Here is a 3518-nt window from a genome sequence, read left to right as displayed (position 1 = left end):
TCCATATGTCAATATTTGGTCTTCCAGCTACTCGCATGTTCTGGAGCCATAGTAGCCACATTGCACATGTTGCTGATGTTATGCCTCTTGCACGATGGGAAGCCATCAAAAATTTTGTTACTTTGCATTGCTCTCTGAGCATTGTATTATGATCTATGAAGACATAATTTTCTCTGTGGTTTTGTATCAGTGTTGCACAACTTTGCCCTTAGGCAACAAAAGATCATTTGGAGAGGGGGGCGGTGAAATAAATATGTACATACATAATCAATAAAATGTCCCAAAATTAACCAATAAGTGATGTGGAATAATTTCTTATCATGTACCATCAAATTGTGTGCGGTAGAGGGTTAATGTAAATGCGGCCGCCCGCTGCGCTACATGTAAATGCGGCCGCCCCCAGGTCAACTAGGTCCGAACGGGCCCGCCTGATCAACTAGACGTCAATCGGGCCGGCAGGTCCCCTGAATGTAAACGAGGCCGCCCACTGCGGTACTTGTGAATGCGGCCGCCCGGTCAACTAGGTGCGAACGGGCCCGCCCGATCAACCAGGTGCGAATGGCCCCGCCCGATCAACTAGGTGTGAACGGGCCCGCCTGATCAACTAGGTGTGAATGGGGCCGCCGGGTCCACTTAATGTAAATGAGGCCGCCAGCTCAACTAAGTGTAGACGGGGCCGCCTGGCCAATTAGGCGTTAATGGGGCTGCCGGGGAGGCTTCCCCTCTGCCCGGGCTGGAGGCCCCGCAGTGGCCATTCGCCTCTGGGACATATTGGCAGAGTCCGCGGCCTATGCGTAGGCCCCGGGCGGAGGCTGACCCTTGTCGCCCTTGTCCTAGGCTCGGAGCTATGGTCGCCCCGTCTGGCCTTCGCTTATGGTTCGGAGCTATGGTCGCCCCGTCTGGCCTATGCTTAGGGTTTGGAGCTAGGGTCGTGTTGGAAACGTTTTCCTCTGTCGAAGCAGAGACCGGGAGACGTTGGCATATCTCTCCGGCCGAAGTTCCTCTTTACTGAGAACTCGCCAATGCGCCGCTGTAGTCATCCAAGTCTGACTAAGACTCAGCTCGGCGCAGCTTATACGTTTCAAGGGGGGAGGGATACACAGAGGTGGAGACAAACTAAACAAAGCACAGCATGTTCCAGGAATCAGCCTGGAAGTTCCCCAGCCCTGATTTCATCAGCATAACACTGCCTTTCAAATGCCTCTCCAGGTGCTAACCCTAATTAGCATGATAGTATCACCCAGACCTTCACATTACCATAGCGACAAAGGCACGGCCTGGCCTTGAGATTAGCATTCACCTTTACTTTGGGCCCCCACCCGGTGATCAGGAAGCTCACAGAGATGAAATGTCAATGTCTCAGACTCCTGGGCCCCCAGACTTGATCTTATTACAAATGTCCCCATCTTTACCCCCAACTGCAAATCCAATCTGCCTATCTCTCTCAGTTCATATACTGTCATGTTGGAAGCTAGACTGAACAATTTATAAATTTCGTCACTGCGGCCTATGCGTAGGCCCCGGGCGGAGGCTGACCCTTGTCGCCCTTGTCCTAGGCTCGGAGCTATGGTCGCCCCGTCTGGCCTTCGCTTATGGTTCGGAGCTATGGTCGCCCCGTCTGGCCTATGCTTAGGGTTTGGAGCTAGGGTCGTGTTGGAAACGTTTTCCTCTGTCGAAGCAGAGACCGGGAGACGTTGGCATATCTCTCCGGCCGAAGTTCCTCTTTACTGAGAACTCGCCAATGCGCCGCTGTAGTCATCCAAGTCTGACTAAGACTCAGCTCGGCGCAGCTTATACGTTTCAAGGGGGGAGGGATACACAGAGGTGGAGACAAACTAAACAAAGCACAGCATGTTCCAGGAATCAGCCTGGAAGTTCCCCAGCCCTGATTTCATCAGCATAACACTGCCTTTCAAATGCCTCTCCAGGTGCTAACCCTAATTAGCATGATAGTATCACCCAGACCTTCACATTACCATAGCGACAAAGGCACGGCCTGGCCTTGAGATTAGCATTCACCTTTACTTTGGGCCCCCACCCGGTGATCAGGAAGCTCACAGAGATGAAATGTCAATGTCTCAGACTCCTGGGCCCCCAGACTTGATCTTATTACAAATGTCCCCATCTTTACCCCCAACTGCAAATCCAATCTGCCTATCTCTCTCAGTTCATATACTGTCATGTTGGAAGCTAGACTGAACAATTTATAAATTTCGTCACTGCGGCCTATGCGTAGGCCCCGGGCGGAGGCTGACCCTTGTCGCCCTTGTCCTAGGCTCGGAGCTATGGTCGCCCCGTCTGGCCTACGCTTATGGTTCGGAGCTATGGTCGCCCCGTCTGGCCTATGCTTAGGGTTTGGAGCTAGGGTCGTGTTGGAAACGTTTTCCTCTGTCGAAGCAGAGACCGGGAGACGTTGGCATATCTCTCCGGCCGAAGTTCCTCTTTACTGAGAACTCGCCAATGCGCCGCTGTAGTCATCCAAGTCTGACTAAGACTCAGCTCGGCGCAGCTTATACGTTTCAAGGGGGGAGGGATACACAGAGGTGGAGACAAACTAAACAAAGCACAGCATGTTCCAGGAATCAGCCTGGAAGTTCCCCAGCCCTGATTTCATCAGCATAACACTGCCTTTCAAATGCCTCTCCAGGTGCTAACCCTAATTAGCATGATAGTATCACCCAGACCTTCACATTACCATAGCGACAAAGGCACGGCCTGGCCTTGAGATTAGCATTCACCTTTACTTTGGGCCCCCACCCGGTGATCAGGAAGCTCACAGAGATGAAATGTCAATGTCTCAGACTCCTGGGCCCCCAGACTTGATCTTATTACAAATGTCCCCATCTTTACCCCCAACTGCAAATCCAATCTGCCTATCTCTCTCAGTTCATATACTGTCATGTTGGAAGCTAGACTGAACAATTTATAAATTTCGTCACTGCGGCCTATGCGTAGGCCCCGGGCGGAGGCTGACCCTTGTCGCCCTTGTCCTAGGCTCGGAGCTATGGTCGCCCCGTCTGGCCTACGCTTATGGTTCGGAGCTATGGTCGCCCCGTCTGGCCTATGCTTAGGGTTTGGAGCTAGGGTCGTGTTGGAAACGTTTTCCTCTGTCGAAGCAGAGACCGGGAGACGTTGGCATATCTCTCCGGCCGAAGTTCCTCTTTACTGAGAACTCGCCAATGCGCCGCTGTAGTCATCCAAGTCTGACTAAGACTCAGCTCGGCGCAGCTTATACGTTTCAAGGGGGGAGGGATACACAGAGGTGGAGACAAACTAAACAAAGCACAGCATGTTCCAGGAATCAGCCTGGAAGTTCCCCAGCCCTGATTTCATCAGCATAACACTGCCTTTCAAATGCCTCTCCAGGTGCTAACCCTAATTAGCATGATAGTATCACCCAGACCTTCACATTACCATAGCGACAAAGGCACGGCCTGGCCTTGAGATTAGCATTCACCTTTACTTTGGGCCCCCACCCGGTGATCAGGAAGCTCACAGAGATGAAATGTCAATGTCTC

The sequence above is a fragment of the Paramormyrops kingsleyae genome, unplaced genomic scaffold, assembly GCF_048594095.1.
Source record: "Paramormyrops kingsleyae isolate MSU_618 unplaced genomic scaffold, PKINGS_0.4 ups32, whole genome shotgun sequence".
Lineage (NCBI taxonomy): Eukaryota > Metazoa > Chordata > Actinopteri > Osteoglossiformes > Mormyridae > Paramormyrops > Paramormyrops kingsleyae.
This window is presented reverse-complemented; position numbering follows the sequence as displayed.